This window comes from Marmota marmota, unplaced genomic scaffold (assembly GCF_001458135.2).
Source record: "Marmota marmota marmota unplaced genomic scaffold, marMar, whole genome shotgun sequence".
Taxonomy (NCBI): Eukaryota; Metazoa; Chordata; class Mammalia; order Rodentia; family Sciuridae; genus Marmota; species Marmota marmota.
The window spans coordinates 9,306,349-9,321,012 of NW_026000005.1; the positions used below are offsets into that span (position 1 = coordinate 9,306,349).

A 14,664-nucleotide genomic window follows, 5' to 3' on the forward strand; every position below is an offset into this window, starting at 1 on the left:
TTTTTTTTTTTTTTTGGTGTTTTTTTTTTTTTTAAGATCTTTATATATCCTAACCCAAATCTATATCATATAGGTTTAGGAATCTAATTCCTTAACAACACTCCTAAAATACAAGAAGTAAAATCAAGAATTAACAAATGGGATGATATCAAACTAAGAACCTTCTTCAAAGCAAAGGAAACAATCAAGAATGTGAAGAGAGAGCCTACAGAATGGAGAAAGTATTTGCTACTTATACCTCAGATAGAGTATTAACCTCCAGGATATATAAATAACTCCAAAAAACCAAACTTTTAGAGATACTTTTGATCAGGGCTTGGGTAACAGAAACTAATGTTTAACTGATACAAAATAAAATATTTTGAAAAATTGTAAAACTAATTTACTCTATTTTTTTAAAGTGTATACTTAAGTATTGTCTCATTTGGAAGATTCAAAATAAAATTTTCCATATTGAAATGGAATAACAGATTGTAATAAAATTAACCTACTAAAAGTATAATCTACTTCTACTCTTAAACATTATTTGAAGTGAATTAAGATGATACTGTTCAATTATTTGTGTGAAAATTTAAGCACTGTACTTAAAAAACACAAATAAAGGACATTTACACATGATATACTTGACTGGAAAAAGAAATGTTAAATATTAATCTCATAAAAACTCATTTTACTTTTGCCCAAAGGCATGTAAGTACTTTCTGATGTTCGGATATTATGTGAAGGATTTTTCTAAACACATGTCATGTGTTTTTGTATTTATTTTATATCAAATTGGATTTCATGATGCCCATTAAGGAACTAAAATTTTTAAGTCTATAAACTATACCCATTTTGTGTGTTATTTCATTCTACATTATATACATTTGATATCTTCAAACACTTTCTCAAGTAGATATATGATTTATATATTATAATTTTATAATTTTTAAATTTGCTTTAACTAATTTTACATGACAATAAATATATTTATGCACTTTGATATATTATACATAAACGGGGTATAATTTCTTTTTTTTTTTTTGATTGTACATGTTGTAGAATCACATTGGTCTTAAAGTCATAGGAGATGGGGCTGTGTTGTGACTCACAGGTAGAGTGCTCGCCTACAATGTGTGAGACATTGGGTTTGATCCTCAGCACCACATAAAAATAAAATAAAGATATTGTGTGCACCTATAACTAAAAAGTAAAAAAAAAAAAATAAAAAGTCATAAGAGACTATAATGCTAAGCCAAATAAGCCAATGCCAAAGACCAAAGGCCATATGTTTTTCTCTAATTTATATATATATTTTTGCATGTTGTTTCCAAAAATTATAAAATTTACTTTAAAAATATAATGCATACTTGACATGCTAAGTTCTATGCTTCCCCAAGTGTAATAAATCCTAAACCAGTCTCCCAAATCATGTTGATCAAATCCCTCTGTAAGTAAGGAGAGTTACATTCCAATGAAGGTCAATCTAAATTAAGACAAGTCTGGCATCCTACAAAATATTAATTAAAATGTATTGAATATCTTTAGTTTAATCTGATATATTCACTCTTCATCTGTCTTTACCCTGCTCTGCTCCACAGGAGTCTGGCCTATAGCAACTCCATTGCTTTGGGATTTTCTGTTGATGTTGGCCCATGGGAAGCACCATCAAAAAATGGGAATGTGGGAAAAGAGTGATGTCAACTCATTTTCTCCCATCCTCTTCCTGCTAGGTTGCTCCTTTATGGAAGGTCACAAGTTTTATCAGGCATTTATCTCTGAATAGTTCTTCTCTCTAGGTTCTGGTAACCATTCCTTCTTGTTTTGCTCCTTCAAGTATAGGGATGGTAATGGCTTCCCAAAGTATTGCTTTATAGTGTTCCTTCAACTCAGCCCACACCTTTAAAAGTAATCTCTGTATTAAGTTCTTCTCAAATTATCTGGTTTGAATGAGGAATTTGTTTTCTTCTAGGACTGATGAATACACATAGTTTCTCATGTACCTTTCTGAAATATTTGTATAGATTGGTATTTTTTTTAATACTCAAGGAATTCTTAATGATTTTATACATAATTTCAAAGATCAGTGCATTACTAATTTATCTTCAGTAGCTTATAGTCTAATTGCTGTTTCTTATGCATTTCTTCTTCATATCTTGATAGTATCTACAAAGTATCTAATCAAAGCTCTTTTAGAAATCTTATAATATTGCATTATCTAGACTCCATGTTTTTCAGTAATGACTAAAATGTTGCTCTGTTATTTACCTTTATTCCCAAGCTTTTTAGTCTTATCTTTTTTTTGTTTTTTTGTTGTTGTTTAACTTTTTCAACCATTGTTGTCACCTTCACAACTTTAAATTTTATTAATAGCTGAGATTAAATATTGACTTAAAATAATTAAAAGTGTGGTAATTTCCATACAAATTAAAGCTTAGGAATGTAAATTAAATAAGTCCCTTAGAAGCACCTATATTTTTAAAAATTTTCTACAAACCAGCAAGGATATCATGAAAGTACACACTGTAAAGTTGTGAAGGCAGCTAGACTAAAGCAGAGGCTGCAAAATCTAGATTTTTCCGTAGTGGAATTATATCATTTACTGTTCTCAGAACTGAGTAGTATTTCAAACTCCAATAACACAGAATTTAAGGTACTCAAAAATATTAATGGATTATGATCAGTGCCTAAAATGTATTGAGATAAATCAAAACTATAAGACCCTGTGATTGGTACATTTTCCTAATACAATATCACTTTAAAGTTTGCCTTTTTTATATATATACTCATGTTTTTAGCAGCTTAAACATCTTATGATACCAATTTTGTCTATAAGACAGCTCAAGTTCCTTAACTGACCTTCCTACCTCCAATCTCACACAGCTTCAATAACTCTCATCAGAAGACTTCTTCTAAAACAAAATAATTCTAAGACATTTAGTAGCTCTCATTCCCTGCAAGATGAAGTTCAAACCCTTTATTTTTCTTAGCAACACACTAAGGAATTTGAACTTCCTAATATTTATATTGTTTTTTCAGACCCTTCAGCCTTTCATCATGCTATTTCCCTACCTTGCACACCTCTGTTAGTCTTGCATGCATGCTGCACACTCAATCGCCTTCCAAAATTCAACTCACATTTTGACAATATGACTGTTTTCTAAATTGTTAGCATGTTCTGCCCCACAACATGAAGGAACATATTTCTATTTTATCGCCTAACCTGCACTTATTTATTACTTCATTTGTTACATGAGTTTCCCTCTATTGGACTGTGAGCTCCTTAAGGATAGTGACTCTGCTTATTCATCATCATTTCTCCTACAATAGCTCGGTGTCTGGCATTAAAAGTACTCAATACTGAATGCTGAATGAAAGATGATGGAACTTTTGGGGCAGGTCTGATTTCCATCATCCCTGCTTCTTCATGGAACAGTTACTCTGGTCCTTTGAGCAGACATTGTTTCAAGATTTGAACTAAACTAAATTAAAAAGTGACTCTAGATGAAATATTCTTCCTTACAAAGTAATTTTTCTAATAGCAAGTGCAGAAATTGTAAAAGGAAATTAAGGAAAAACTACTATTAGATCCACTAAAGTAATAATTACTGTAGCAAGCTCCATCAGTGCATGTTAAAATTATTGGGTGAAAGTTTAAGGAGAAACAGGACACTTTTCCTGTGTAGTCTCAAATTACATCCCCTTCTGCCCCCACATTACTTACTAATTACAAAGGGAAAGATAGTAGCTTTACTTTGGAGGAACTTTATAAACACTACTTTTACCAAGTCAATGTCATCATTGTGAGCTCATTATGTACCCCAGTATGGTACAATGCGAAGGACACTCATGTATTCCCCCAGACTCATAACCCCAGTGTAAGCATGAGAAAAGAGCAGACAAGCAGATAATCTCTGTTTGAGCAACATTCTACAAAATATTCTATGACCCTTCAAAAGTATCCAAGTCATGAAAGGTAAGGAAAAATCAAAGAACTAGTACAAATTAGAAGAAGGTTAGGAGACTTAAAGGTTACGTGGGATTTTGAAGTAAAAAAAAAAGACATTGGTAGAAAACTGACAATAGCTAAATTAGTTATCAAATAAAATAAATATATGTATAACTAAAATTCTTCTTTCTTGGTAAAAATAATACAAGGAATATTTTTTATTTCCCTAAAGAAAAATCTATACATCCATAGTCTGGTTATCAAACCAAACCAAAACAGTTTTTGTTTTCCTTTTATTTAGACTTACATTGATTCAGTTTCAAGACAAACTAATATTAATATATCTAAAATTTTAATTGTTTTACCTGTTTCCCTTTACAACTATCACGGATATTAAACTTATTGAGCAGAATATGCTAATTCAATTAGTCTCAACAATGAAATTTGATTTAAAAATGCAAAAATAATTATTAAATAAAGAGGAGTTACTTATCCAAGGTTCCACACTCAACAGACGGCAGGACACAGTTTCTAAGTAATTCAAAATTCATGCTTTAACACTTCTTCCTGTGGGTTGGGCATATAACTCAGCGGTAGGTAGGGTGCTTGCCTATTATGCACAGGCCCCAGGTTCAATCTCCAATACTGCAAAAAGGAAAAAAAAAAACAAAAAAAAAACCTTTCATGCTATTAACAGGGCCCATTGGTACACACCTCTTGTCCCAGCTACTAGGGAGGCTGAAACAGGAGAATTCCAGGAACTCATGAATTTGAGACCAATCTGGGAAATACTTAAAGATACTGTCTCAAAAGAAATAAAATATGAAAAACCAAAGGAAACAAAACAATAATGAAAAACTTTATGCTATGTAGTTTCCTTCATAAGTCAACTGCCTAAAGTTCACTTTTATAAGAAATATCTGAGGGTTGGGTGTGTTGGGGCATGGTAGTGCAGGCTTGTTATCTTGTTATCTCAGTAACTTGGGAGGTTGAGGTAGGAGGATCATTCAAAGTCAGCCTCAGCAATTTAACCAGGCCCTAAACAACCTCGCAAGACCCTGTCTCAAAATAAAAACTTAAAAGGGCTAGGGCTGTGACTGTGGCTCAGTAGTTAAGCACCCCTTGGTTCAATGCCTGCTACCAGAAAAAAAAAAAAAAAAGAAAGAAAGAAAAGAAAAAGAAATATCTGAAGCTGCCAGGGCTTACTGAAACTTTAAGAGCAATTTTATAAGATTAAATCCATAAATACATTAACATTTTATTAATTTTCCCTGAAACTTATGGCACAGAACAAAAAAAAGTTTCAATCAAACAATTTAATTTTGTTAATTGGTATGAAAATGTATTATATTCTTGACTTGTATAATATGTATCATCTCAAACATTACATATAGTGGTGTTGACAGATAGTATTGACAGATAGTGGTGTTCATTTAAAAGTCTTAAGGAATTTATTTTTATGTGGAAAAGGATGGTCTTTACCTGCACTATTGGTGTATGTGCAAGAGTTCTGTAATTTGAAATTGCTTTGGGAGACTTTCATTTTTGAAACTGAACAATGGTCTTGTGCAGTCACACCCTTTGTAAACTAGCCAATTTCCATTGAGCTGATAAAGCTTTATCTCTGTATATTCTCAGATTGCCAAGCCAGAGAGGTAGTTGACTCAGAATCAACATGACAAGTCTCAGTTCTGGCAATTCTTGCCACAGTTTGCCTTTAACAGAAAAGCCACTGTTAGAATTAATTTTACCCCTATAATGAAAAAGATACTCAGTGAGAGAATGTCTTTTGTTGTTAGGTTGTGATAGGACCAATGTCCCCTTTACATTTTAAAGCATGATGACATTTTCCCAAATCACATTATGTCAGGCTCAAGCGTATAGGTGCCTTGCTTTGCTTCGTTTTTCTTTCAGTCCCTATCATCAGGCATGGGTAAATTCTGATATAGGATTTTGAAGAGGAATTTAGAAATTAGCATTCTAGTGAAAGACTTCAAGTCATGATATTCAAATAAAAAGCTTTCTATAGCCCCAAATCATTTTTAGACCATTTATCTTTTTACTCTGTTGAGGAACAATTATTTAATAATTATTTTATTTTTATTTGATATTATTATTAAATATAAAATGTTATATTTTATATAAAACATTTATATAAAGATATTTTATATTTTATACAAAAATTCTGGTTGTTCTATTTTTGCATTTTAAGTGAGTTTTCAAATGAACAAAATATCTTCTAAATGCAGCAATTTTTCATGACAGTGAAACCTCTTTGAGCAAATTTTCCAGGTCTGCAAATGTTGTGGTAGGACAGCATGCCTCAGGAGACCACTCCTGGTCAGTAAGCCAGGTCTTCTCATGAAGTGGTCCCGAGATACTCTCTTTTGATTATGGCTGGACCCCACATAAAGACATTTACTCAGTACCATCTAGAGAATACACATGAGCTGAAACTAGAAGTAGAAAGCTGATCTTGGACTAAGATCTGTGCTTTCCCTCTTTCCTACTTTAGTGTTTGTGTGTTCCAAGTATTATTTGTGTCTGCAGTTCTTGTAGGATAATGGCCTTTTCACTTAAGGAGTGGTGATTTAGGGGTGGGAAGGTAAAGAAATAATACAAATAGTTGTAGAATAGATCTCACAAAATGGAAAAGCATCCTCTTGCAAGATCAGAAGAAAAAAATTGAATAATGAACTATGTTCAAGTAAATTGAGGTATAAGCTGAATACAAGTCTAGTAGAAGAGTTTTGGGGTCAAAGGTAGAGAAGAGAAAGCTGTGATAAGAAAATGTAACAGTGATTCCAAAGTTCATTAGGAAAGACAAACTTGAAAGAATAATGGGAAAACTCTGTTGTTAGCTCATATGGTGCCTTTGTCAAACCAAATATATTCCACCCAGAGCACCTGCTCTGTAGATCCTTAGCTAGGACTGAGGATGGCTGTGCAGTTAGAAAAGTAGCTCTTTCTCCAGGTTCCAGGGCTCCACTGGCTTGAATGGCAAGGGATCTCGGCTGAATTTCTGTGGGTGATGGGCCTTTTTTAGCAGTCTCATTTTATACTGCATTTTTGACCACATCTGGAAGTTCTGCAGGGAGATACCACATTTTATTTCTAAGTTAGCATGGGACAAAAATTACTTCTAAAAGCACTAGGTGATGGGTTATTCAGTACATGGTGTTGGACACCTAGATACTATTTGGGGAGAGGGGAGGAAAAAGCCTTATCTTTCTACTTCCCAGATCCCCCTAGGAACTCCATATGAAAATTAGTGGAAAGCAAAACTAAAACTACATAATACTAAGTGAAAATATAAGAGATTTGGTTTTGTAGCATGTCTTTATAAACATTACTTTAAAAGAAGTCCCAGATATCATGAAAGATTGTATTTAATGGATTCTATTTGTTGGAGAGTCTCTCAGGGACCTCAACAAACCTTTGAGGGTATACAGTAAATATGAGCAATAGGTACTCTTAGTGGGAAGAATGCAGGTGATATTTATTTCCTTTTTGCATTTGCCTCTACTAATTTTCTTTTTTTAATGCACATGATTCCTGTTCTTAATTAAAGATCAAAATAAAGTAGTTCTTTTAGAATGATAGATAAAGTGATGAAAGTTTGAAAATAAATATAACACTTATTAATACTGGAACCCAGATCCCCCTAGGAACTCCAAAGACATTGCTCATTGTTGTACATAACACACAGGAACCTGCCCCCTTTTCAGACTGAATTTTTAATTCCATCATGTTTTTTTTTAATTTCTTATGATACATTTGAAGTAATACAGAACTAAACAATTGCATATATTATTTGTTTTTGTAATAATCAACAATAAAATTCTTATTCTGAACATAATAGGAGGTTTTTAGCCTTAGTCGATGTCCTTTTAGTTCAGGGAAGAAATTTCGAACTGGTATGAGAAAGAAAATTAATTTTAAAATTAGAAGGCTGCCAAATGCTTAGCAGCGTATGTGCAACTATGATGAATGTAAAGTATTGTCAAATGGAAATCTAATGTTTTGCAATAGGTAGAATTGGCATTTTCTAATGGTGCTGTCCTGCCTGCCTTATGCAACTCTTTCCTTGGCATATCCTTTCTACACTTTCTGGGGCATGCTATATAAATCTGATTTAAAATCTTGTTCTGTTTGGTTTTAGTGTTGTTAAAAACTCAGTTTTGACATCCTTGAGATTTTATACCTCTAAGCCATTTCATAAAGCAGTTCATATCAAAAGTCAGGTCACAAAATTTACAAAGCAATAGCAAGTCTAGAAATCTTAAACATTGGTAGGAAATGTAAAAGTTAATTTTTGGGTATTGTATGTAATGATTTGGAAAAGAGTTTAGAGATTTGAGTATCCTCACTCATTCACCCATATTGGATGCACTTTTTAGCCATAATTTTTAAGTATCATGAAAAGAAAGCACAGGCCTCTTCAGGAAAGGCTATGCACTGTCTTCAGGAAGTTGTTTCAGCAGCTAATTGAGGAGCAGACTGGAATATGAGAGAATTCTTAATGAGAGGAAGGACATAAGGTCTTATCTCTGAGAATCTAAGAGTAAGTTCTGTAAAAACCCAGAGAACTCTCAATGTTGAGTTCAGTGAGAAAGTGTTGGAAAATCCTTCTCTTTAAAGCTATCAGAGGAATCGAAATAAGGAATAAGTACATGCTTATTTTATTTAACTAAATTAAAATGATTTTTAATGTATGTGTAACTGTTGTGATAAAGGGGAAAACAGTTAAAGAAGACCATGGGTCAAATATTCATAGACCTAACTTCTAGTCCTAGCTTTAATACCTACCAGCCATGAGCTTTTCCATTAATTTATAGGACAGAATTTACAATGTTTGATCTCTGCAACCTGATTTGTTATTTGGCCCTGTACTAGTTTAGGTGAAGATATAGGTATTGAAGACTGATCTAGTATTTCTCAGGAAGAAGTTAGCACACTCCAGTTTTTTGCCTGTGTATCCTTGGGCATTTAGAATTCTTTATTAGAATAATCTTTAGTAAAAGTAAATACAATAGTAATTGTATTTAAAACAAAAACAAAACCTCATATTTGTAAGTATACAATGAATTTGGTCATCCAGTCAACTTCCTGTTCCTAAGTATTAGACTACCATTTGTTTTTATTTTTTTAATCATGTTTATAATAAATGATAATGTAAATAATGTTGTTTAAACTTCAGTGATTATTCATAGATTAATTGTTCAATGATTATTTATAAAAAAGCACCTAGCATTGTCTTTACAATAATGTTTTCATTATAATAATTTTAGTGTGTGATTAATTGTTGTAACAAATGGGAAAACAGTTAAACAAAGATGACTGGCCAAAGTATCCGCAGGCCTATTCTCTGATCCCACCTTTAATACTTCCCAACCATGAAATTTTGGGGAAAATCACTTCAGATTACCGGGCTTCAGTTACCTTATATTCAAAATAAGGGAGTTTGGTTAGAGTTAGGTGATCCCAAACATAATTTCCATTTAAAAAATGTGAAGCTGTATATTTCTTAATTGGAAAGTTTCAGAGAGAAGAAAACTCAGTTACAAAGTCTTTTGGGGAAAATTTCCAGTATCATCCATCCACTTCTAATTACAGTAAAACATGGAGGAATGTAAGAACCAAATTTTTATTATCTTCTCTGTCTAATGGTACTTTAACTTCTGTAAACATGACTGTTATTCTGTGAACTGAAACTAGGTAGAGTGTCCTAGGGCAATTGAGTAAAGATGGATTCATCAATGGAATCTGGCCTGACTGTAAGCCCTGGCTACCAGTGTAACATACTGTAAATGGTAACCTGTAAAACGCCCTCCCCTTCCCTTTTGCTATCTATTTTTACATTCAAACTAAAATTTAGTAAGCAAAATTCTGAGAAGCATTTCCAAAAACTTTAGTAAAGGTCCTCTTATTCTCCTTAAATCGCTTACATGAGACTTCTCTCCCTTTTCCTCCCACAGAGCAATGTTTTCACTCAAACCCAATACAGAAGTCCTAAATTCTGAGGTAAACATCTAAATGGAGCCAATAATCATGATTTAGCGGTTGAGGCAGTTTTCATGGTTAAAAAAGGGCACAACAAAGTTCAGAGCTTCAGACTGAGTTTAAAGGATGAGGAGAAAAATTTAAAAGTCTGTAGTGGTACAGCAAGAGCAGCAGCAACTGTGTCAATGTTTTCTTGATAAAGGGTGTGAAGAAGGCATAATTTACCCATATCCGTGTTGTTTGACACTTTTCCCACTATTAAGCTGCAGAGGTGTTTTGAAATTGTGTTAGGAAATCCAGGCAAACAGTCGTGATCCGGCTGCTCAGGGAGGAGGTTCAAAGGAAACGCGGCGCGGGTGGGGGTGGAGTGGGAGACTGTGCCTTTGCTTCTGTCCAGGCTAAGGACAGGGTAAGGTACTGCCCTCCTTTTGCAGACCCGCTTCTTGCACGTTGTGCCCCAGCCCCTCCATTCGGCGTGCCCAGTGCGCCTGCAGAAAACGATCCTTGGAGACGAAAGAAAGAAAGTCAGCGGATTGAACACAGACGTCCCGTGTGGAAGTGTCCAAGGAGACCGACAGAAGTGCTCAAGCCGAAGTCTGTGAGAGTTTCCTTCTGGCCGAGAGGGGGAGCCCCGCGTTCCCAGCCGGGAGCGACCCGGCGTCCCGAGCCCCAGCCCCAGCCCCAGCCCCAGCCACTACCAGCGCCAGTTTTGGCTTCAGCTGATTAGGAAGAGGAGGGAGGGGGCAGAGAGCGCGAAGAGGGAGGGGACCCGAGCCAGAGGGTCCCGAGTCCTGCGCGGTGTTGACGTAGAGAAACTTTCCCTGTCGGCCACGGAAAGGCGCCCGGGCTGTGCTGGAGCGGAGATCGCTGGAGCTCCGAAGACCCAGCAGCTCTCCACGCCCCTGCCCAAAGCCTGACCCGACTGCATCTCTCAGCAAGGTACTGAAAGACCGTGATTTATCAGGGGTCTTCCCTGCCTGCGAGCCCAGACTCCAACCAGGTACCGTATAATCTTTTAGACATCCTGTGGGGCGGCGGGCGGTGGTCAGCCCCAGCCACCCGTGTTGGGGAAGGAGGGCGCGGGGTTGCGCGTCGCCTCTGCCCGGCAGGTTGCAAAAATTAGGACAGCGAAAAGCGCCGGGAGTCGTCCGGCAGGAGAGCAGGCTAAAACCTGTTGACGCCTACTATGGCAGCGCTTGGGGGATGATGGAGGAGCTCAACGAGGTCGGGGGCGCAGCTTTCTCTGGGCTCCTGAAGCCTTTCTTAGCCTTTTGTGGTAACTTTGGTCCGGGTGGCTTGGGCTGGTGCACAGGAGCTGGAAGGAGGCTGTTGGACCCGTCCCGCTGAGGGTGCATAGACCATTCGCGGCTAAGCGGACAAGTAAGTCATCACCAGGTCACCGCGAGGAGACCTAAGAGAGAACTTCTTCCTTCGCAGCCTCCCTTTTGTTGGCTCCAGGGGAAAATGTGGGCATGGGGGCGGGGAGGCGCGAAGCTACCAGGCCGGGCCGCGGACACTTTAAAGGCCAGAAACAGGGAGGGCCCACACTCCGGGGCGGTGTCCACATGGTCACCCTTTGGCTGGGTCAAGTAGCTCTGCTGGAGGGCGCTACACTTAGAGGGGCGCCAGGCGCAGCGGGTGTCGAGACCTTGCCTGGGTCCACCTCCCGGTGGCCTCACTCCTTACTCACTACACGGATCTCAAGCCAACGCAGTCGGTTCTCCATTCTGAGGCTGCTGGGGCTGCCGCGCTGACTTCCCTGTGTGCGGGAGGGAACTCTGGGCAGGCTGGTTTCTTGGAATGTGTTTACAATGTTGAATGGGACATGAACAGGAAGCTGGATGCTGCAGCTGGAAATAGCGTGCCAAGGTAGAGTAAGGAAGACATAGCTGGTGTTGGGTTTGGCGGGGTCCACTACCTATGTACGTTGGGCGAACTCTGAGGGCTGGCGCCCAGGGACCCCTTTTTGGGTCTTGGCAGTATTAATCAACTGAGTTTGTCTTGCTTGCAATCGCAGTCAGACATTTACGTGCAGTCTTTCAGTGTGCAAGTTAGACAAAATGTGAATCAATCGATTAGGAAAGATATAATAAATTAGTGTTGTGCTCGCTTTTAAAGGAAATGTTGCACCAACATTTATGAGTAAAAAGTTTTGGAGAGTGTTTTAGTTATGACTATCTTGGTAATTTCTAGGGCTACTAAAAGGTCAGGATACTGATGATTTTGTATCTTTAAAATCACGTGGATGATCTGGTCCTAAAAGGAGGGCAGATTAGGAGATAGAGTGAATGTTAGAATGTAGGGAACTGAGAGGAATTGTAAAATCTTCAGATTTGCAAATTGCTTCCTTTCTCTGCCAGTCTTTCTCTCCTTCCCCCATATAAACAAGTAGCCTTGCTAGAAAACCCACCAATTAGAAGAACGGAGTTGCTGGTGACCACAAGCCTTACTGAAAACCCGGATAGGCTAAGGTACTGCTACATTGCATAATTAAAAGGTCTCCTTGAGCTGTCCAGGAGTATTTTCCAAGTTTTTACGACTGACAAGGAAAGAAGAGAGGAATCTGGCAGGCAGCCAAACTAGACTGAGCTCAGTAGCCAGGCATGAAAGAAACTGGGGAAGTTGAAGGGGATAATTGGAAAGGGTGCTATTGGTTGTACTTGGGTTTAAACAAGGGGTTTCTTTTACAATGAAAATTTTTAGGTGACCAAATCAGTCTTCTTGGGAAACAACAACAGAAAAAAACAGACTGCAGTTGAACATAACTGAGAAAGGTGTAAGAAGGGCTGGAGGAGAGAAGCCTGACCCTTGCTTATCAGTGTTAGAGTGGAATAGCTTGGGACCTTATGCTGTTTGTTCTGATGATATTGTGCAAATGTTCACACTTTGTTGCTATCTGTCTCCCTAAGTTGGACTAGGTTTGCTGCAACTTCAGTCCCTTGACCTTGACCTTACTTCTTTGTTTTCATGGCCAGTAAGAACTGAAGACTTGGGCTTTGAGCAGATGGTTTTCTACCAAAATTGAATAATTCAATTAGATATTCTCAAATAGCACAGATTTGGGTCATGGAATTAAAGTGAGAAAAGCGCATCCAGCATGACTTCCTTGTGTTTCAGAAGTAATCTCAACAGATCTTGCTCTTTCACCTGAAGAAGTAGAAGTTGGGGCAAGCTCAGTATTTCACACATTTGCCCAATAGTTAAAAGTCCTAATTTCAGACCTGACATGACTCAAACCCTTATCTGGGATTCATACCCTTCTTTTTATATATTAAAGTTGTTTATATTTCATGCGTACCTTTTTTGCTTTTCAGGGAGGTAGGTCTACTATTCTGGGCATGGGAGTTGAATGGTAAAAAACACAAATGTGGTTTGTATTTCTGGATTCCTGAGTTTGAGGTTGTGAATATCATCCTGCTTGCTGAGATTGACTTTATGAATCACCCTCTGCAAAGTGTTTTCCTTGACTATGCTTTCAGTTTTTCCACTTGCAAAGTAAAGAAACTTTCCTTTACATAATTACAAGCTTACTGTGAGAATTAAAGAGATGAAATAATGTTAAAAAATGTTTAGACATAAAGGTCACAGGGCTTCTGACTCAGTTGACTCCAGTTAAGTTTATGGGGATAAAATAGGAATATTTATGTGTAGAATACACATGTAATGATGACATCTATATTTAATTTGCAAAGCTGATAGCTTTAATTTAATCATAAACTTTATTTTTGAGGATATTGGGTGAGATTTTGTTATGGTTAAGGCTGAGTCATTATTTCAAACAGAAAAGAACAATCAGCAAATTCATTTATATTTCTTTCAGCTTATATTTATATTTGAAACCAGTTATTTTTTAAGTTCAGCTCAATTTTGCCTTTAGGAGAAGTTAATAAATATATTTGTAGAAATATATTTGGCTCTCTTCTCAAAAATAACACTTAAGAGACTAAAATACATTTATGATTTACAAACTTTCTTTTCCCAATAGTCCAACAATTTCCTTAAGACTTTAGAAGATAGATTTTGCAGTTATTTATTGATTCAACCAGTATTTATTCCATGCTTATTTTGAATTGTTGGTCCTGTATTCAGATCTCAGCACTGAACTTCTCAGATTGGTTGATTTGTGCATGTTATTTTACTTCTTAAGCATTTTACCAACATATCATTTATTGTTTATATTGACATCTATAATTTATGAACTTCATTGTTGATCCTTTCAAGATACTTGTGAAATATTTAATTTTTAGTTTCATATGTCTGTGAAATATATTACCTGCTCAATGTACTGTGCTGCACTCATTAATGTTTAACTTAACTCTTTCGAATGAAAAGGTCAATTAAGTACAGAAAGCAGAATGTGTATGAATAAATTCTTATGAAATATTATGCCAAAATGGTTAGAAATAGCTTTTATTATTAGGCTTTACATTATCATGAACATATAAAAAGCAGGAGTATATGTTATATAATAGTTGGGTTGAATTTATATTTAACACTATTGGTATTTTTTCTAAACCATCAAAGAACAAATGAATGTTCAGTGATAGTCTATGATAATTTTAATATAAAAGTCTGTTTTTTTTCTTTTTAAAATTATTTTTTCCATGGTGAAATGGAATGATGATTTTTATTTAAACTCTACTTAGCAGAGTGATTTGTTTGTTATTGGATCTGCAGTGTTGTAATTTGTCTTCTAAAACCTCTAAAGAATAAAAAAGTTATTTCATTTGAAT

General features: G+C 36.2%; 1 protein-coding gene across 15 annotated transcripts in view; it reads left to right on the forward strand.

Annotated features, from left to right (window-relative positions):
• The first annotated feature begins 10,274 nt into the window (after nucleotides 1–10,274).
• Nucleotides 10,275–14,664, forward strand: part of Gulp1 (GULP PTB domain containing engulfment adaptor 1) — a 280,193-nt gene continuing 275,803 nt past the window's right edge. For 3 of the 15 annotated variants that reach the window (XM_048808147.1, XM_048808154.1, XM_048808148.1), the window contains exon 1: nucleotides 10,277–10,931. The gene's annotated coding sequence lies outside the window, so the exon portion shown is untranslated. Of the gene's footprint in view, nucleotides 10,932–11,095; nucleotides 11,312–11,454; nucleotides 11,801–14,664 lie in introns of those variants that run through there. The other 12 variants (XM_048808155.1, XM_048808156.1, XM_048808157.1 and 9 more) reach the window with 8 other exon arrangements.